This window comes from Castor canadensis, chromosome 18 (genome assembly GCF_047511655.1).
Source record: "Castor canadensis chromosome 18, mCasCan1.hap1v2, whole genome shotgun sequence".
Lineage (NCBI taxonomy): Eukaryota > Metazoa > Chordata > Mammalia > Rodentia > Castoridae > Castor > Castor canadensis.
In genome coordinates, this window is record NC_133403.1 from 40,726,146 (window position 1) to 40,747,072 (window position 20,927).

The 20,927-nt window shown below is 43.8% G+C and overlaps 1 protein-coding gene and 1 long non-coding RNA gene across 25 annotated transcripts in view; one reads left to right on the forward strand and one right to left on the reverse strand.

Annotated features, from left to right (window-relative positions):
• Nucleotides 1-5,191, reverse strand: part of Clip1 (CAP-Gly domain containing linker protein 1) — a 118,990-nt gene extending 113,799 nt beyond the window's left edge. For 8 of the 24 annotated variants that reach the window (XM_074060767.1, XM_020161081.2, XM_074060768.1 and 5 more), the window contains exons 1-2: nt 4,933-5,070; nt 4,065-4,096 (exon numbers count right to left, since the gene is read on the reverse strand). The gene's annotated coding sequence lies outside the window, so the exon portion shown is untranslated. The other 16 variants (XM_074060763.1, XM_074060766.1, XM_074060759.1 and 13 more) reach the window with 6 other exon arrangements.
• Nucleotides 5,192-5,256: 65 nt separating this feature from the next.
• LOC141418826 (uncharacterized) lies at nt 5,257-20,077 on the forward strand. The gene is made up of 3 exons (XR_012443463.1): nt 5,257-17,402; nt 17,750-17,824; nt 18,205-20,077. It is a non-coding gene; the product is annotated as an uncharacterized lncRNA (long non-coding RNA).
• The last annotated feature ends 850 nt before the right edge of the window (nt 20,078-20,927 follow it).

Sequence of the window (20,927 nt, forward strand, 5' to 3'; positions counted from 1 at the left end):
ATAGGTCATATTTTTGAGCACCTCAAAAATAAGTATGACTACAGATCCAGACATAAAGACTATTTTTTTTTTTTTTTTGGTACAACTGGAATTTGGACTCAGGGCTTCACACTTGCAAAACAGGTGCTCTACCACTTGAGCCACACCTCCAAGTCCATTTTGGTCTAGCTATTTTAGAGACAGGATCTCCTGAACTATTTGTCTGGGCTGGCCTCGAACCATGATCCTCCTGATCTCAGTCTCCCAAGTAGCTAGGATTACAAGTGTGAGCTGCCAGCATCCAGCTCAGACATAAGACTTAAAAAATAAAAAGAAGATAGACATGGATGTGATAAGCCTATAATCACAGCACTCAGCTTAGGTCAGAGGATTGTGAGTTCAAGGCCAGTCTGGAAGCTACAGAGCAAGTCCAAGACCAACTGAGGCTATTATAGCAAGACCCTGCCTTAAAAAAGAATAAAGAAAAAAAGAGCTGGTGAAGTGGCTCAAGTGGTAAGACCACATGCCTACCAAGCATGAGGCCCTGAGTTTAAGCCCCAGTGCTGCCAAAAAAAAAAGCAGGGTTAAGCAGTTCTAATCCAAGCTATACTCAGATATAAGTAAACAAAGGAGACTACAAAATCAATCCACTTAATTCAAGTTGGAAGCATTCAGACCTTTTTCTTAGATAAAACATTAGGACAGCACAATGTCTATCTGAGTCCCACAAAGATTCCTGAGAAAAGACAGAGGAAAATATCTATTTCCCCAGGGACAGGATTCCCAAAAGGGATTCTGTAATAGGACTACTTCCTCTTTTCAAGGATTTTGCATAGAATACTTTTAAGATGTTGTCGCTGGACCACATAAACAGACAATTAAAAGACAGACCCACCCATTGAGTTAGTGCTAATGGAATCTGTCCTTCTAGAAGTGCCAGATGGAGGTTTAAAAAAAAAAAAAAAAGCTCTTTACTACTTATGGCCAAGATTCCTTGGTACTTCATGCCAGGACCAGAATATTAACCCAGATGTCCTAGCCAAATTCAAGGTTGGTTAAGTACAGTCTGCCAACCTAGCAAAAAAAAAAAAAAAAAAAAAGGCCTCTCTCTGTTCTCCTGATTGAAACCTGAAGAGGTCATTCTTTCCTAAAATTCTTGTATAGTACCATCAGTCAATATGTTTTCCCTTAAAAGCGCACTGTAACTCAAATGCTGATTTAAAGCATATGGATTCTTTTGAGTTCCACCTATATGGGAAACATACAATATGTACATTAAAAATATATAAGATACTGTAATAGCTTAAAGTCTCCCTAAATAGCTATCTAAAAAATGCATATCCACAGTAATACTGCTTCCTAGTTAAAACCAAAAAGACTTTTGTAAAGGTTTAGTTTGAACCATGAAACAAATTTTCAGACTGAAGTGGAGGGCTTTGCTGCCAGGAGCACATATATGTGCTACTATCATTACAGGCCTCCCTGTGTAGGGAGGACATTATCTGCTCAATAGCAAGTCTGAATGAACATCAAGTACTTACTTGAGGTCCTGTGGTGAAGGTATTCTTTGCACTGTTTAAAATAACATAAACCGGGGTTCAATGTCTAGTTCTGTATTCACTAGCTGTGTGGTCTTTTAGGCAAGATGGTGAAATCTTTGAGCCTCAGCTCCCCTGTAACCCTACCTGCAACACAGTTGTTAATAACATGGTATAAAGCCAGGCATGATGCTGCATGCCTATAATCACAGCTATTTCAGAGGCGGAGGTGGGATGATCCCAAGTTGAGTGACTCAAGTGGTTGAGCACCTGCCTACCAAGCATGAGGCCCTGAGTTCAAACCCCAATTCTACCCAATAAAAAAATAAATAAATTGCTATGTGATGAATCACTGAGTAGATCTCATTATAGCCCCTCTACCCCACCAGCAGGTACATCACCTCCCCCAAGCTGATTTTGGGGGGAAATCACAACACTTAGATAATACTGCTTGCCATAACCAATAAACACTGTCACTTCTACTCTTCACATCTGAGAGACACACTTTCTCTCTTACCTCATTTGTACAAGGAAGACAGGAAAGACTATTGATTATCAGGATAGTAGAAAGCTATGAGGTGAAAAGTCTCACTTTAGTTAACACTATTTAGACAAAGGGTTTTTGGAGTTTTTTTGGTTTTGTTTTCGTTTTTTTTGAGATGGGGTCTTGATACATTGCCTACACTGGGCTCGACCTTTCTGGGCTCAAGTGATTCGCTCCTGCCTCAGCCTCCCAAGTGCTGGGACTACAGGCATGCACCACCACAACTGGCTGACAAAGTTGTTTGTATGTTTGTTTGTATTTACTTATTTTGCAGTACTGGGGTTTGAACTCAGGGCCTACATCTTAGCTACTCCACCAGCACTTTTTTTTTTTTTTGGTCTTTTCTTTTTTGGTGCTGGGATTGAACCCAGGGCCTCGAGCATGCCAGGCAAGCACTCTACCACTGAGCTACATTCCAGCCCCATCAGCCCTTTTTGTAATGAATTTTTTACTCATAAACTATTTGCCCAGGCTGGCTTTGAACCACGATCCTCCAGATCTCTGCCTTCTGAGTAGCTAAGATTACAGGTGTGAGCCACTAGTGCCCGGCTTGTATTATTTTTAATGTTAACAAATAGCCTCCTGTCTTTATTACACTACATTCTGTTTTTTTCTTTAGCTCTGACTTCTATAAGACAAGTTTTGAAATTTATGGCCCTCATATTTTCTTTTTTTGTGTGTGTGATGCTTGGGTTTGAACCCTCAGCCTTGTGACTGCTAGGCAGGCACTCAAAAACCTGAGCCACACTCCCAACCCTCTTATTTTCAATTAACAAAATTAAAAGCATTTACTAAGCACATGGAACTCTGCAGAAATTCTCCCTGCCCTTGATATATATATTCTAAGGAAACCAGAAATTCATTTATAAATAATAATGAAGAATACCAGGTGGCCAATAATGTGACAAATTCATTTGCATGGAATACAAGAGAACCAATTCATCTCTTATATACCATCCATTCCATCGGGATTCCAAACCCAACAAACAGCAGTTAGAAAACAAGAGCTGAGTTGCTGAGTTGGAGATGTAGCTCAGTGGCAGAGCACCCGCCTGGCATGTGCAAGGCCATAAAAAAAAAAAAAAAAGCAAGAGCAAAACCAAGACCCACATACATTATGGGTCATCCTTCTATATGACAAACTCAGTGATACATAATGGTTAAAATTAACAAGGAAAGGGCTGGCAGAATGGCTCAAGTGGTAAAGCACCTGCCCAACAAGCACTGAGTTCCTGAGTTCAAATCCCAGTACCACCAAAACAAAAAGGTAAATAAGATAAGCATCAATCAAACACTAAAGTTGGTAACACAGGAACCAGGGGGCTCACGGTGAGCTCATGAGATGACTGCAAGAGTACAGAAGGACATAATCCTGATCCTCACAGACACCTATGCAGCCTCACACCCAGTTTCAGCTTTAGTTTTCACCCCTCTACACTAAGCCTACTAGGAAGCCTAAGATGTGCTTAACCCCTTTCTCTGAACCTCAAAAACTGAGCATAAGCCCTTGACCAAGCCCTCACTTCCTTTGTTTTAGTAAAAGCCAGCCTTTCTTTTTGCCAGAAATTCACCATACTAACAAAATCACTGAACACCTAGCATCAGAAGACCTGGGTACCAATTCTACCAACATCACTTATTAGCTGCCGGACTCTAAAGTTACTTGACCTTTCTATGCCCTCTCTGTAAAATGGGAATAATGACAGCACTGTCATTGGGCTGGGTTGATAAATGAGATAAAACACATACAACACCTGCCCTGAGCCTAGCCCCAGGAAGCCCTCAATAAACGTTAATTGTTATTATTCCCAGAGGGGGAAGAAAAAAATGCCTCAAAGCTGAGGGCACAACATACCTACAAATTCTTGCAAAAGGTCATCATTAAAACCAGAAGTCAAACACACCACTCTCCTGACTCAGAGCCCCTATTGGTCACAGTAGCAATAATAAAATCCCAGAATAATAACCATAAAAGCAGCAGCAGGCACAGCACAGATACTTACAGAGCTCCAAATGGGCCAGACACGGTCTTAACCTGAAAGAGGAAGAAGGCCGGGCTGCTGAATCACACACACACACACACAAAGAAAAAAAAAAAAATACAGAATCTTCTCCACCTTCCTTTTTAAAAAACAGTCCTTGGCGCCCAAGTTTTGTGCTAAAACCAGGTATGAGCTCGGATCGCGGACGAAACGTGTCATTTCTCCATACCCAAGAGGTGGGGCTGCGAGGGGAGGGCAGATGGAGAAGCCACATGAAGTGGGAGGTGGGGGGAAGAGCCGGATCTGGGGCTGACCCCCCGAGAACCAAAATCAGATTTCCAAATTCGGGGAGGGGGACGGAGGGGGAGGGGGCCGGACGGCTCTGCTTTGAAAATCATCCCTGAACAAGTGTCATCTGTCTTCCGAGCCGCGGGAGAAGGCTCGGGTTACGGGGCAGCGGTGATTTCGCTGCCACCTTCCCCCCAAGAATCACGACCCGCTCAGGAGGAAAACAACAGCTGGGGTTGGGCCGGGCCGGGTCGGGGTGACACCGGCGTGGCGCCCTCCATTCCGGCTCGAGCGCGGCCACGGGCACCCGGGGCCTGAAGGAAGGCTCAGGTGGCGGCGCCCCAGGCAACAGGTCCGGCCGGGACATGGCCTTCGGGGGGAGCCTCAGCCACCCCTAAATCCTTCCCGAACTCTCCAGCCTTTACCCCCACCCCCACCCCTAAACGCAAGGCCGAGGACCGGGGGCGGGGTGGGGGGGGCCAGGACGCGGCGCCCGGGGCGGCGCAAGGGGCCAGGAGACCACGCTCCATCTTGAGGCGGGAGGAGGAAGAGGAAAGGCCCGGACCAGACGCTGACAGAGCCGGCCACCCGTCCGGCTCACCTCGGGGACCCTGGCCTCAGCGTCGGCCACCGCGGGTTCCGGGTCCGCTGCAGAGGGCTCGGGCCGGCGCGCGAGGCTCGGGGCGCTCGAGCGGCCGCGGGAGCGGGAAGGGCGGAGGGTGAGGAAGGGGCCAGGCCCGCCACGCCGCTCACCGCCTCGGACGCCGCCGTCTGTCAGCCACCGCCACCTGCCCCACTGCAGCAGCAGCAGCAGCAGCAGCCACCAGGGCCGCCGCCTCCCGGCGCGTCGGCTCGGGGCGGGGAAGAGCGTGACGCGCCGCCGCCGCCGCCGCCGCCGCGGGGCCAGGAGAAGACGCCGCACGGCTCCGCCCCGCGCCCGCCGCCGCCGCCGCCGCCGCCCTTTTGTCTACGCCCCCCACAGCGACCCCGGGGTAGGTGACGAGTCCAGCTTCCCAAGCTCCTCCCTAGCAAGGTGCGAAATGCCTGCACCCCTCATTTCGGTTAGTTCTCGCTTTTCTACAAAGTGTTCCCAGAATTTGCAAATCACCGGGGAGCGCTCCCTTTCTGAATAATGGTGGGACTGGGGTTTGAACTCAGGGCTTGGCTCTTGCAAAGCGGGCGCTGTACTGCTGGAGCCGCACCTCCGGTCCATTTTGCTCTGGTTATTTTGGAGATTGGGGTGGGGGCGGAAAACGCCTGAACTGTTTTGCCTGGGGCTGGCCTCGAACTGTGATCCTCCTGATCTCAGCCTCTTAAGTAGCTAGGATATCTAGGAGTCCAGGCGTGAACCACCGGCGCCCGGTTCTGACTCATTTCTTTCTTTGCCTCCCCTCCCCGCCAGACCCCGGGAGACAAATCCTTTGAAACAGGCTGGAAAGATCTGCTCACTCCATGTTAAGCTTGGGAAGAAGCAAATCTGCTCTCTGGGAAAACACCGAAGGTTAAAAAAAAAAAAAAATCCTTAGAAACGTGCCCAGGGCTAGCTCCGTGAGTTTGAGAAAAAGCCTCTTTTATTCGCCCCAGTCGCTTGGACAGAAGCCCAGGTTAATGTCCCGTCCTCGCTCCTCCCCCCGCAGATCTCCTTTATAAACCTTTTCAAAGGGACCAGAGGGGACGCTGTGCAGCAGCCTGCTGGGGCTGCACTAGCAGAGGGTGGCCAGCATTGCAGTCCCAAGGACCATGGCAACCCCAGACGTTTTGAGACTCCAGGCAGAAATTTGCAGCTGTCAGGGAAGCCCAGGATTTTGTTAAAGGGCACCATAGTGGATAAGGGGCCCCAGGCTTCCTTCTCCTCCCCGGTAGAAGAGAATAATCAGGAAGCTGACCTCCCGGGATGACCTTTATTCAAAAAGGAACAGGCGTGCAGAGAACAAGGGGAGGGAAGCCACTGGAAATGCACGAAGTTTCGAACAAAGTAAATATATCTGCAGACCCCTCCATGCAAGTCTTAAATCTCACACACACACACACACAATTCTAATATCTAACTCAACCTTGCCACGTACAACTTGCAAGGTCAGGTGGTGTGAGTACCCCTGGAAGCCAGTATTCATATTCCTGATATAAAAGGCATGCCTCACTTCTGATTTGAATCTTATTCACCTCTTAATCAGCAGTTAAAGATGCCATGATACAAAGATCACTGCTAATGGCAACTATAAACATGGCTGTTCTTCTCTACTCATTCTACTGAGCCTACCTTATTAAGAACATTGCTGATCGATGTGGGGTGGGGGCTCACACCTGTAATCCTAGCTACTTAGCTACTCAGGAAGCAGACATCAGAAGGATCATGGTTCAAAGCCAGCTGGCGCAAAATAGTTCAAGAGACCCTATCAGGAAAAAAAAAAATCACAAAAAAGGGCTCGTGGAGTGGCTCAAGGTGTAGACCCTGAATTCAAACACCAGTACTCAAAACAAAACAAGAATATTGCTGTTCTGTTTCTCATGGATTAATTGGCATTTCTATTTTTTAAAAAAAATGCATGATGATGTTATTTATCTGGGCTATTGAGTTTCTAGTGCCTCCGCCAGTATTTTGACTGACCAAGGGAGAATCACAGTCACCTGGGCAGTGACAACTTAGTCCCACAGCACTGCCAGGGTTAGAACTAAAGTGAGTTGTTCCATTGTACTAGAAAGTTAAGTGCTCCCACTCCGTTTTTTCCATTGATCCACTGTGCTATTGTAAATACATACTTTTATACGGTATGAGAACAGATCAACTGAGCAGACTTCAGAAGGTGGAAGGAGGGCTGGGGCATGGTTCAAATAGTAAAGCACCTGCAAGCTTGAAACCCTGAGTTCAAACCCAGGACCAACAAAAAAATATATAAATAACTAAAAATTAAAAAAAAAAAAAAACCAGACAAGGGGAAGTACCTACATGATAGACAAAAATGTTTTCTTTTAAAAAAGAAAAAAAAGAGCCCCTGAAAAATCCCTACTTTGTTTTTCTCTGAGACAAAATATAGTCTATGGCCACACCACCCTGAACGCACCCAAACTCGTCTGAAACAAAATATAAAGGGTTAAACATATATACATTTTTTTTCTTGGTTTCTTGGGGTTTGAACTCAGGGCCTCACACTAACACTTGAGCCACTTCACCAGGCCTGTTTTATGTAAGGTATTTTCAAAATAGGGTCTTGAGAACTATTTGCCCTGACTGGCTTGGAACCGTGATCTTCCTGATCTCAGCCTTCTGAGTACTAGGATTACAGGTGTGAGCCACCAGTGCCCAGCCAAAGTTACCTTTATTATTATCATTATTATTATTATTATTATTATTATTACTGCAGTGCCAGGGGTGGTCCCAGGGCCTTATGAATGGTAAGGTAAGTGTTCTCCCACTGAACTACACCCCTGTCTCTAACCATATGATTAATTAACCCATAGGGATAACTAACATAGTGGTAGATATGTAGGGAGAGGTAGTTGGGCCTTAGTCATAACAGAAAGTCAGTCAGTTGGTACATAGATAACAACAAAAGTATATTTGCAGGAAAACAGAAGTTACCAGAAAAACTAAAAGTAAAAATTAGTGGTTTGGAAGCTGGAGGTATAGCTCAATCATAGAACACTTGCCTACCATGCATGAGGACTTGGTTCAGTCCCTATCACTGCAACATATATATCACAGTTATGAATGAGGCATAGGTAGGAGGATTGAGGACCCTATCTGAAAAAGAACTAAAAAGCAAAAAGGGCTGGAGGCATGGCTTAAGTGGTTGAGTGCTTTCCCAAGGCCCTGAGTTCAACCCCCAGTACCACCAAAAAGAGAGTGAAAGAAAGGAAATATATGAAACAAAAAAAGCAAGGTACAAAACAGTGTGCATAATATGCTATGTTTAAAAATAAGAGAGAGATGACAGACAGATGTTTAATAATTTTTTTTTGAGATGAGGACTTGCTATGTGTTGCCCACGCTGGTCTTGAACTTCTGGGCTCAAGTAAGGATCCTCCCACTTCAGCCTTCCAAGTATCTGGGGCCACAGGTGGTACTGCTGCACCTGCTAGTACTTTTAATTTTAACCATTTTTTTTTGGCAGTACTGGGGTTTGAACTCAGGGCCTCACACTTGTTAGGAAGGCGCTCTGTCACTTGAGGCACTCCAGCCCTAATTTTAACCGAAATCTAATGTGCTTTTCTTTTCTCGTCTTTCCTGAACGTGACTCTAGACAGCCCAAACCATGCATTTGTCTTGACTGAGAGGCAGGAGACAAAGGGAGGCAGGGTTGTCATCCAGGCAGAACAAAGAAAAATGACATAATATTCAAATTAAATTCAAAATAGGAATTTTTTATTTTTTTGTGGTACTGGGGCTTGAACTCAGGGCCTACACATTGAGCAACTTCACCAGCCCTTTTTTTGTGAAGGTTTTTTTTTCTTTTTTTTTTTTTTCTGTGTGTGGTGCTGGGGTTTGAACTCATGGCCTACACTTTGAGCCACTCCACTAGCCCTTTTTTTATTGGGTGTTTTGAAGATAGGTCTTATGAACTGTTTGCCTGGGCTGGCTTTGAACCTCTGTTCTCCTGATCTCTGCCTTCTGAGTAGCTAGGACTACAGTTGTGAGCCACCACCCCAAAATAAAACTTTTATCAAGTGAGAAAAGATCTGTGAAATCGCCATCTCCCATTTTTCATAGGCAAGGGTCTATAAGATCATAGAGTTTCTGCTGTGGAAGAAACTCCTATCTGACTTTAAGTCTTAGCCAGAAGGCATGGGATGAGAAGAAGGAAGATATGATGTAGAAGAAATGCCTGCGAAGAGTTGTTCAGGACTGGGAGTTAATAGAGACAGAGGAAGAAGAGGGACAGAGGTGAGGAGAGCAGCTGGGTGCCAGGCTCACACCTGTAATCCTAACTAATCAAGCAGAGATCAATAGTTCATATCTTGAAAAAAATAAAAATTAAAAAAAAAAAAAAGGCTAGCTGGGTGGTTCAAACAGTAAGAGTGCCTGTCTACCTGTCTAGCAAGTGTGAGGCCCTGAGTTCAACCACCAGTGCCACCAGAAAAAAAAAAAAAAAGAGGAGGGTAGATTCCCAGGTGGAGATCTGGGACAGGGAAGGGCACCTGTGTCCTCCTTCACATCTGAGAGTCTAGAAGAAAATCTTCAGGCAAGTGTGGCCCCAGACATTGTTAAAATGATGCCTCAGGCTGGGCATGAGGAAGCACAGGTCTGTGCTCCTGGACCTCCCCTGACACTTGGTGACATACATGGCTGACTAAGAGCTTTGTGCACCTGTGCTGGGACTTGCTGTGATGGCATCATGGCAGAGATTCAGTCGCTCTGCCAGGGACTGGAGGGAAGCTTGAATCAGCAGGGGCAAGGCCTGACCCCTGCCTGAGCCAAGGCAGAGCATATGGCAGGAGCAGACTCACCAAAGGCCCACACACACAGCCAGGACAATTGTCCCTCCACAGATAAAAGTGTGGTAACTTTACTAACTGTCCACCAAAGACCCATCCTTCCCCACTTTTTTTGTGAGGGGTTGAACAGGGGTTTAAACTCAGGGCCTCACACTTGTTAGGCAGGTGCTCTACCACTTGAGCCACACTTCCATTTTGCTCTGGTTATTTTGGAGTTGGGGGTATCAAAATCTATTTGAGGCTGGCCTCAAACCACAATCCTTCCTATCTTAGCCTCCCAAGTAACTACGATTCTATCTCTATAAATTGTCCATAATAGGCAAAACCATAGAGACAAAAAAGCGATCATGGTAGCCAGAGGCTGGGAAGATGAGGAAATAAGACCTAACTGGTAATTAATACAGGGTTTCTTTTTCTAAAATTAGTTTTACAACTGTGCAGACAAACTATAAACCACTAAACTGTGAACTTTAAAATAGTGAATTTTGGGCTGGCAGAGTAGCTCAAATGGTAGAGCATTTGCCTAGCAACCCTGAGGTCCTTTGTTTAAACCACAGTACCACCAAAAAAAAAAAAATGAATTTTATGATATGTGAGTTGCATCTCAATAAAACTTAATATAATTTTAAAAGGCAAGTACACACATACACAAAAATAATAAATGAAGCTGGGCGCTGGTGGCTCATGCCTGTAATACTAGCTACTCAGGGGGCAGAGATCAGGAGAATTGCAGTTGGAAGCCAGCCCAGGCAAATAGTTCATGAGACCCTATTTCAAAAAACACTTCACAAAAATAGGGCTGGTGGAGTGGTCCTGAGTTCAAGTCCCAGTACCAAAAAAATAAATAAATAAACGAGTATACACAAAACTGGTAAAACCTGATAATCTCTATGGACCACTGTCTCTTTATGATACTGTCCTGTTACACAAGACATTAACATTAAGCTAGGAGCCTATGGCTCACACCTATAATCCCAGCTAATCGGGAGGCTGAGATTGGGATGACTGCGGCTTGAGGCCAGCCAGGGCAAATAGTTGAGCCACTCCACCAGCACTTTTTTGTGATGGATTTTTCAAGATAGGATTCTTGACAGGCTCAAGAACCAGGTGTGCAGCTCCATTTGCATTTTTAAGACTAAGGCTAACAAAAAAAAAAAAGGCTAAGGCTTTTTAGTTTTTAAGCAGTCCTAAGGGCAACTGCTGTATTTGAATAAACATCTCACCAATAAAAATAGTTGGTACTCTTAACTCTCCCTGCACAGTGAGGATGACAGTGGCATCTCAGTGATCTTCCCATAGTAGTTCTTAAGAAAGGATTCTGTCAATCCAGGAAGTTCATGAGATGTTTTTCACTACTTAAATTATCATTATTCTATCAAAGATCACAAACAGACATTACAACTCATTACCTCATCTCTTCCCTTTCACCATTAGTCGGTCAGACCCTAAAACCTACGGATTTTCTTGGCATCTCAAATTAGTTTTCTACACATTGTACCACAGTGCTTTTTCACTTTGTAACTATGTGAAAAGTATAAAAGCAAAAATTGACACCTTTGGTGAGAAAGTTAATTTTAGTTTAACAAGCTCCTTTTGTCATTGGGAAGCAAGACTTCAGGCTGCTAAAGCTAGCACTCCTTTCTGTTTATTTCCAGGAGCTTAAGTGCAAAAGAATATTTTTCCAGCATATATAAATATACATATATACAAACATATATATGTATGTATGTATATTTATTTCCAGTGCTGGGAATCAAACCATGGCCTTGCATATGTTAAACACGTGCTAAAAAACACACCCCAGCCCTTCATTATACAGTGCTTCTAAGTGGCAAAAAAATATATATATATAGGCTTGCAGTGCTTCTAGTTGGCAAGAAAAACACAAGTAGGGTTGGGCACTGGTGGCTCACGCCTGTAATCCTAGCTACTTAGGAGGCAGAGATCAGGAGGATCGAGATTCAGCCTAGCCCAGGGAAATAGTTCTCAGGACCCTATCTCAAAAATACCCAACACAAAACAGGACTGATGGAATGGCTCAAGTTAAAAAAAAAAAAAAAAAGCAGAAGTTGGGCTTGGGGCATGGCTCAAGTGGTAGAACACTTGCTTAGCAGTCATGAGACCTTGGAATCAATCCCCAATGCTGTTAAAAATAAAGCTAAAAATAAAAACACAGGCAGGCACTGGTGGCTCACACCTGTAATCCAAGCTACTGAGGAGGCAGAGATCAGGAGGATCGAGGTTCAAAGCCAGCCTGGGCAAGTAGTTCAAGAGACCTTATCCCGAAAATACCCATCAGAAAAAGGGCTGACAGAGTGGTTCAAGGTGAAGACCCCAAGTTCAAACCCCAGTACCACAAAAAAAAAAAAAAGGAAAAACACAAAGGAACAAATATACATATAATGTATATATACACACAGATATATACAAGCACATATACAAATATCTAATATAACTCAGTCATGGAGCACTTACCTAACATGTACCAGGGCCCTGAGTTCAATCCCCAGCACTGCCAAAACACGAAGAAGAAAACAGAGCAAATGAAGATGGTCAAAGAGCTTTAAGGGAAAGAAAAAAATACATCTTTTTCTCATAGAAAAGTTAGCCTTAGGCTAAAGGTGTGCTTCAAGTGGTAGAGGGCTTGTGTGTAGAGCTTGAAGTGCTGAATTCAAGCTCTAATACTACCACTACCACCACCAAAAAAGACACTATGCCTGTAAAAAGCTGATTAGGGCCTGACACAATAGCTCATACCTATAATCCTAGCTACTTGGGAGAATGGGGAGGGTCTCACTTCCAGACCAGCCAAGACAAAAAGTTCTCCAGACCCCACTCCATCCAATGACTGGGCACAGTGCTGCTTGCCTGTCATCCCAGCTATGCAGGAAAATACAAATAGGAGGATTGCCATCCAGGCCAGCCAAGACACACAGCTAGACCCTCAAAAACCAAAGCAAAAAGGGTTGGGAGTGTGAACAGCATGAGGCCCTAAGTTCAAGTGTGCTGTCAAAAAAAAGTTCCAAGGTTTCTTTTGTGTTTCTGACACCTCTTTACGTAGAGTCAGCGCATTCTGACCAGGTGGTAACATTCTCAGCCTGCTCCTCCTAATTCTTACTCCTTTCTGCATAAAGGGGTTTTGGGAAAGTGGATCGAGTAGATGTCTTTCAGATATCCACCATGTACAACTTGAACATGATACTTCAGGCCTGTCATGAAACAAACAAAATCTTGGAAGCTCAATCTAGTCTTGCAGCCCAAATGGATAAGATTAGTGTTTTCAAATTCAGAGCACTAAATTTAGGCAGGTTTGTTAACATTACTCTGTGACATTGCTATCCCAGCAGTCTCTGATTTCAAACAATGTCTTATGTCACTTAACTTTTTTGCTGTTTTAGAAGTCACCTATTTTTCCATCTCAGATTCTTTCAAAATAGGTGGGTCTATTGGTTAATCTTTTTTTTTTTTTTTCCAGTACTGGGGTTTGAACTCAGGGCCTGTTCTTGCTAGGCAGGTGCTTTACCACTTGAATCACACCTCCAGCTCTTTTTTGCTTTAGTTATTTTCAAATAGTGTATCATATTTTTGCTGGGCTGGCTTGATAACTTTTGGTACAGGCTGGCTTGGAACCACAATATTCCTGCTCTCTATGCCCAAATAGCTGGGATTACAGGCATGACCACCACGCCTGGCATGATGGTTAATCTTAATTGTTACCTTGATCAATTTGAGAAACCTCTAGATTAATAAAACACAACTCTGGGTGTCTGTGAGGGCATTTCTAGAGAGGATTAAACTAAGGAGGGAAGGATGGCCTAGAATATGGTGGCACCATCCCATAGACTGGGGGCCGTAGATGGAGTATAAAGGGAAAAAGGGTCGGGTGCCAGTGGCTCACGCCTGTAATCCTAACTACTCAGGAGGCAGAGATCAGGAGGATCTCGGTTCAAAGCGATCTGGGCCAAATAGTTCAGGAGACCCTATCTTGAAAAACCCTCACAAAAATAGGGCTGGTGGAGTGGTTCAAGGTGAAGGCCCTGAGTTCTGAGTTCAAGTCCCAGTACCAGAAAAAAAAAGGTGGGGGGAGGAAAAAAATGCTTTGGTACAGCCCTTCTCTCTGCTTGCGGTCTGCCATGAGTTGAATGTTCTCAGGCCTAAGCACCCTGCACCGTGATGTTCTCCCTCCCCAGAGTCAAGAGAGCCAAAGATTATGGGCTGAACTTCTTCACTTAAGCTGCTTAGGTCAGGTGTTTTGTCACAGCAACAAAAAGTCTGACTAATACATTGAGTTTGAAAACAGTTTTGAGCTGGGTGTGGTGGGACACACCTGTAATCTCAGTACTTGGGAGGCTGAAGCAGGGAGGATGGAGAGTTCAAACCTAGCCTGGGCTGCGTGATACCCTGCCTCAAATAAACAAAAAACAGTTGGGGAACGTATCATTATTCATAGTTGCTAGACCCTAGACCGAACACACTTCTCTAAGTGATCACATGATATGTGAATTCTCAACTGAAGAGCAATACTTTGTTTGAAATATATAACAACAGAGGTAGACTGTGATACTGTACAGCTGATGTCATCTAAAGGGGATCTCTTATCCTCCCCCTTGAGCCCAAGCTTGTTTGCTGACTCAGGATCGAATGTGGCAGAAGTCACATGGTGTGAATCCAGAGGCTTAACTCCCTCCTGCTCATTAGATTAGGTGACTGAGGCCACTGACTGGGACAGTAAGGCCCAGCTGACAGTGTGGTACCAAGACCACACCATGGGAGCCACAGGAGTTCCTCCAAGTGAGATGAGCTGAACTTCCAAGCCAACTACAGATCATAAGAAATAACAGATTGGTGATGGTTAAGTCACTGAGTTTGGGATGATTTGTTACTCAGTAATAGATGACTGATCCATGTCCTTTAATGCAGCATAGTGTTGAAGTAGTGTCTAAACAGCTTCTAAGGAGGAAAGAATTATTTTAGGTTCATATTTTCCAAGGTTGTAGTCCATGTGGGCCCAGTCATTTCTGGACCTATGGTGTACACCATGGTGGCAGGAGCATGTGGCAGAGGAGAATTGCTCACTTCATGAGATGACAGATCCATGTCTAAATTTCCCCTTCATGGGAAAGCACACAGTGACCTACTTCCTTCCATGAGGCCGTAACTCTTAAAGGTTCCACACCTCCCCGTGGTGTCATAGGTTTGGAACTAAGCCTTCAAAACATGGATCTTTGGGGAACATTTTTTGGGGGGGTGACACTGGGATTTGAACTCAGGGCCTCATGCTTACTAGGCACATGCTCTACCACTTGAGCCAGTCTACCAGCCCTTTTTCATGCTGGGTATTTTCTAGATAGGGTCTTGAGACCTCTTTGGCCTGGGGTGGCTTGAACCAAGATCCTGCTGATCTCTGCCTCCTGAGTAGCTAGGATTATAGACTTGAGCCACCAGCACCCTGCTCTTTGGGGGGACATTTAAGATTTAAACTATAGCAATTATTAAATATTACTAAATTATTAGGCAGTGTTTCAGCCAGCTTGGTATTACTGCAACAAAATACCCAAAACAATTAATTTATAAGGAGAAAGGGGTTTTATTTTATGCAGTGCTTCAGGTTTAGCCCAGGGCCTTACACATGGCAGGCATGCATTCTACCACTGAGCTACAGTCCATCCCTGAAAGGCTTCATTTTTATTTATTTATTTATTTATTTATTTATTTTGTGGTACTGGAGCTTAAACTCAGGGCCTACACCTTGAGCCACTCTACCAGCCCTTTTTTGTGATGGGTATTTTTGAGATAGGGTCTCCAGGACTGCCTGAGTTTGTTTCAAACCTTGATCCTCCTGATCTCTGCTTCCTGAGTAGCTAGGATTACAGGTGTGAACCACTGGGAGCCGGCATTGTTTTTGTTTAGAGACAGAGTCTGTCTATGTTGCCCCAGCTGGTCTCAAACTCCCTGGCTGAAGCAATCCCCCTGCCTCAGCCTCCCAAATGTTGGGGCTGCAGGTCCGCACCAACTATCGGGCTGAGACAGGGTTTATTTAACTCACAATCTGGGAGCTCAGATCCAGTGTCAGTGGCCCTGCTGCGTTGGTCTATGATGAGGGCAGCACATAAAAATGGCAGGAGCACATGTCAGATAGAGCAGGTCAGGAGAGAGCGGGGGAGACGAGGGAACCAGGAGAGTCTCATTGTCCTTTGAAGGAGTTGACCTCAATGACATTAGGACTTCCCATAAGTGCGCTCTCTCTCTCTCTCTCTCTTTTTTGTGGTACTGGGGTTTGAACTCAGGCCTCCCATTTGCTAGGCAGGCACTCTACCACTTGAGCCACTCTTCCAGTCCTTTTCTTTTGTGTTGGGTATTTTTTTTTCTTTTTTTTTTTTTCCCTGTGGTTCTGGGGTTTGAACCCAGGGCCTACGCCTTGAGCCACTCAACCAGCCAGCCCTTTTTTGTGATGGGTATTTTTGAGACAGTGTCTTGAGAATGTTTTGCTCAGGCTGGCTTCGAACTTTGATCCTCCTGATCTCTGCCTCCAGGGAAACTACGATTACAGGCCCCATCTTTTTTTGTTTGGTTTTTACTGATACTGGGGTTTGAACTCAGGGCCTCATGCTTACTGGGCAGGTCTCTTACTGCTTGAGCCCACTCACCAGCTCTGTTTCTTTTTTGTATATGTGTTGGGTGTTTTTGAAGTAGGGTCTCCAGAACTATTTGCCTGGGGCTGGCTTCGAACCTCAATCCTCCTGATCTCTGCCTCCTGAGTAGCAAGGATTATAGGCATGAGCTACCAGCACCCAGCTGGCCCCATCTCTTAAAGGTCCACAGCACTCCTAATACTATTGCCCTGGGGACTCACAGTTTTTAAATTTAAGCATTTGGTTACACTCATCCAAACCACAGTACCAAGTTTCAATTACACATATCAACAAAAGGTAGGGTTAGAAGTAAAATGTAGAGAAAGCAGCTGTTGGGGTAAAAATCAGATAATATGTATATGAAATTTAGTAAAAATTACTATGTACATTAAGGAAAAATAAATTCTTTCCCTTTGAGTTAATAATGACAATATTAGTTACTTCAGTAACTTAAGAAAAGTTAAAGAGCAAGAAAAGTCTTTTAAAATAACAGTTCAGGGTTGGCAGAGTGGCTCAAGTAGTAGAGCGCTAGCCTAGCATGTGTGAGGCCCTGAGTTCAAAGCTCAGTACCATTTAAAAAAAACCTTAAAAGTTGGAAGCACTCTTAGAGATCACAGGGTTTAAACTCTTACTTTGTGCATACTCTTCCACACCAAGATGTTATAACCAAGGTCATAACCCAGTGGGATGTTTAAGCCTTCAAATTGAGTCAGTCACTTACTCAACAAAACTTTATTAAATATTAGTACTATGCCCCGTGCTGTTCTATGTTTTAGGGAACAAAAAAAATCCACGTTCTTGTGGATTTTTATATAAGATTCTTATGTAAGAATGCAGATGATGGTAAACAAAAAGAAAATCAACATATTATATGAAGGTGAAGTTTTTTCCTTTTCCTTTAAGGCACTGTGAATGGAATCCAGGGCCTAGTGTGTGTGAGGAAAACACTCAACCTACTGAACCACACCCCAGTCTTACAAAATGAGATTTAAGCACAGACTAGAAGGTAAAGGACTCAGTCAATTGGATTTTTTTTTTTTTTGCAAGACTGGGATTTGAACTCAGGGCTTTTCACTTGCAAAACAGGCACTCTACCACTTTTGCCACACCTCTGGTACATTTTGTTCTGGTTATTTTGGAGATGGGATCTCTCAAACTATTTTCTCTGGTTGGCTTAGAACCTTGATCCTCCTAATCTCTGGCTTTCAAGTAGTTAGGATTACAGTTGTAAGCCACTAGCACCCAACTCAATTGGATTTCAGTTGAAAAGTGGTCCAAGCAGAGGAAATAGAACACACAGAGATTTCTCTTCCATTTGCTCTAATGTGAGGTTCTTTTTTTATTTTTTTCTAGACAGGTCTTATTATCCTAGGCTGACCTCAAACTCAAGATTCTCCTGCCTCAGCCTCCCCAGTCATGAGATTACAGGTGTGTACTACCAGGCCTGACTCTAATGTGAAGTTGTTAACTGGGAGTCCATGGGCTTTTGGATAGACTTCAGGGAAAGTTAACATTTCCTTCAATTATGATCATAGACAGCACATTTTTTTGTGGGGGGTGATACTGGGGTTCAAACTGAGGGCCTTTTACTTGCAAAGCAGGTACTCTACCAGTTGAGCCACACCTCCAGTCCATTTTTTGCTCTGGTTACTTTGGAGATGGGATCTCTGGAGCTATTTTCCTTGTCTAGTCTCAAATTATAATCCTCCTGATCTCAGCTTTCCAAATAGCTAGGATTATACTCGTGAGCCACCAGCGCCCCAATTGTTTTTGATATCTTTTAAGACAAGTTTTACTCTATATCCCAGGCTGGCCTTGAACTCGTGATCCTCTTGCCTGAGACAACTAACTGCTGAGATTACAGGTATGTGTCATCATGTTCAGGTTCTTACCACCTGCTGTTCCTGTCCTGATCTTTGACTCTCTTAAGTCATAAAACCGTGTTTCAACTACTCTAATGTAGCAGGGATTCAGTGGTACTCCAACTGGTCATAAAAGCTCCACCTTCCGGGCACTGGTGGCTCACACCTGCAATCCCAGCTACTCAGGAGGCAGAGATCAGGAGGATTGAGGTTTGAAGCCAGCCAGGGCAAATAGTTCATGAGACCCTATATCGAAAAACCCTTCACACAAAAAAAAAGGGTTGGTGGTGTGGCTGAAGGAGAAGGCCCTGAGTTTAAGCCCCAGTATCACAAAAAAAAAAAAAAAAAAAAGTTTCACCTAAAGGAACCGGAACCAATCCAGTGAGCAGAACTGCAGTGATTTTCAAGAGTCCCAGATCAGGACAGGCGCACAGGCATGTAGAAGGAACAAAGGAAACTTGTTACCAGCCCGTGAGAAATTTACCCTGTGTCTTATCCCACAACCTGTCTTAATCTTCATCCTCACTTATGACTCATGAACTAGCCTCTGTGACTGAAATCCAGAACTCACTGTGGCATGAGGTCACCCTGCAGAGCAGCAATGTCAGCTATGTGGAGTGGGAGAGAGCTGGGTGAAGGTGACATTTCAATAATTCTTTGTATTGTAAAAATTCCAAATATTACCACATTATTCATGGAGAATTTTGTTTTTAAAATGCATTTCTGACATCTAGGGTTTTTTGTATACTATTTCCCATTACCACAGACATAATAAAAGAATGAGAACCATAATTTTTTTTTTAACTTTTTTGGGGGCTTGAATTCAGGGCCTACATCTTGAGCCACTCCACCAGCCCTTTTTTTGTGTGTGAGTTAGGTATTTTTGAGATAGAGTCTCTTGAACTATTTTCCCGGGCTGGTTTCAAACTGCCATCCTCCTTATCTCTGCCTCCTGAGTAGCTGGGATTACAGATGTGAGTCACCAATGCCCAGCTCTATAATATCTTTAAATATGTTCTGTCCCTTCTTTTGGTGAGGTTATAAAATGCTCTTGGCATTTTTCTATAGTCATTCTTTCTAGACTATTTTTCTATTTAGTCTATATGCTTTAAAAAATCCAATAAGAAGAAAGAAAATGACATTGTTTTTCCAGTTTACTCATAAAGAAAATCTAAAACGTGTTAGGGAACAGTGAACCAAATCTGGGCAGTAATTAGTAAAATTGTCTCCACAAAAATAAACTTTAAGCTGGGTGTGGTGGTGCATTTCTGTAAACCCAGCACTTGGTAGGTTAAGGCATGAAGATTGCCAGTTTAAGGCCAGCCTGCTGGGCTACGTTAAGCAAGCTCTGTCCCAAGCTACCAAAAAAAAAAAAAAAAAAAAACCCAGGTTCTGGTGACTCACGCCTATAATCCTAGCTACTCAGTAACCAGACCAGGCAAATAGTTCAAGAGACCCTATCTTGAAAAAAACCCAACAACAACAAAAAAGGCAATTTTATAACATTACTTTCCATTAATAACCCACATTACTGGATATGAGAGGGAACGTGAAAAACAAAAATTCTGTTGGGAAATAGAATGTCACACAAAATTATTGATCCATAAAGGAAATGAATATAAGACTTGATTTGTGGGAGAGGGTAAGTGAAGAAGATAAAGGAGGGCTGAGGTACTTTTCATACAGGGATGAGTGGAACATTGAAACCTGGTGAAGTAATTTTAATAAGGAGAATGGAGTAGGAGGGAGAAAACTGGAGGGAATGAACCAAACCAGGGTATAATACATGTGTACATGGAAATGTCACAACAAAGTCCCCTGTATAACTATCATATACTAATAAAAGCATTTTTATTTTATTTATTTTTTAAATTTTTATTTTATTCATATGTGCATACAATGTTTGGGTCATTTCTCCCCCCTTCCCCCACCCCCTCCCTTACCCCCCCCCCCCCCACCGCTCGGCAGAAACTATTTTGCCCTTATCTCTAATTTTGTTGAAGAGAGAGTATAAGCAATAATAGGAAGGAACAAGGGTTTCTGCTGGTTGAGATAAGGATAGCTATACAGGGAGTTGACTCGCATTGATTTCCTATGCATGTGTGTTACCTTCTAGGTTAATTCTTGATCTAACTTTTTCTCTAATTCCTGGTCCCCTTCTCCTATTGGCCTCAGTTGCTTTTAAGTATCTGCATTAGTTTCTCTGTGTTGAGGGCAACAAATGCTATCAAGTTTTTTAGGTGTCTTACCTATCCTCACCCCTCCCTTGTGTGCTCTCGCTAATAAATACATTTTTAAAAAGAGATTTGACTTGTAAGAATTTGAAACTTTTGGTCCAGCAAAAAGTACTATTAAAAAAAATTTATTTATTGTACTGCAGTACTGGGGTTTGCTAGGTAGGTGCTCTACCCACGTGAGTCACTCCCTCAGCCCCCAAAATATACTATTATCGAGTGAAAATACACACAAAAAATTGAAAACAGCTGGGTGCCAGTGGCTCACACCTATAGCCCTAGCTACTTGGAGACGCAGAAATCAGGAGGATCTAGGTTTGAAGCCAGCCTGGGCAAATAGTTTGTGAGACCCTGTCACCAAAAAGGGCTGGTGGAGTGGCTCAAAGTGAAGGCCCTGAGAGTTCAAACCCCAGTACTGCAAAAAATAAAAAAATT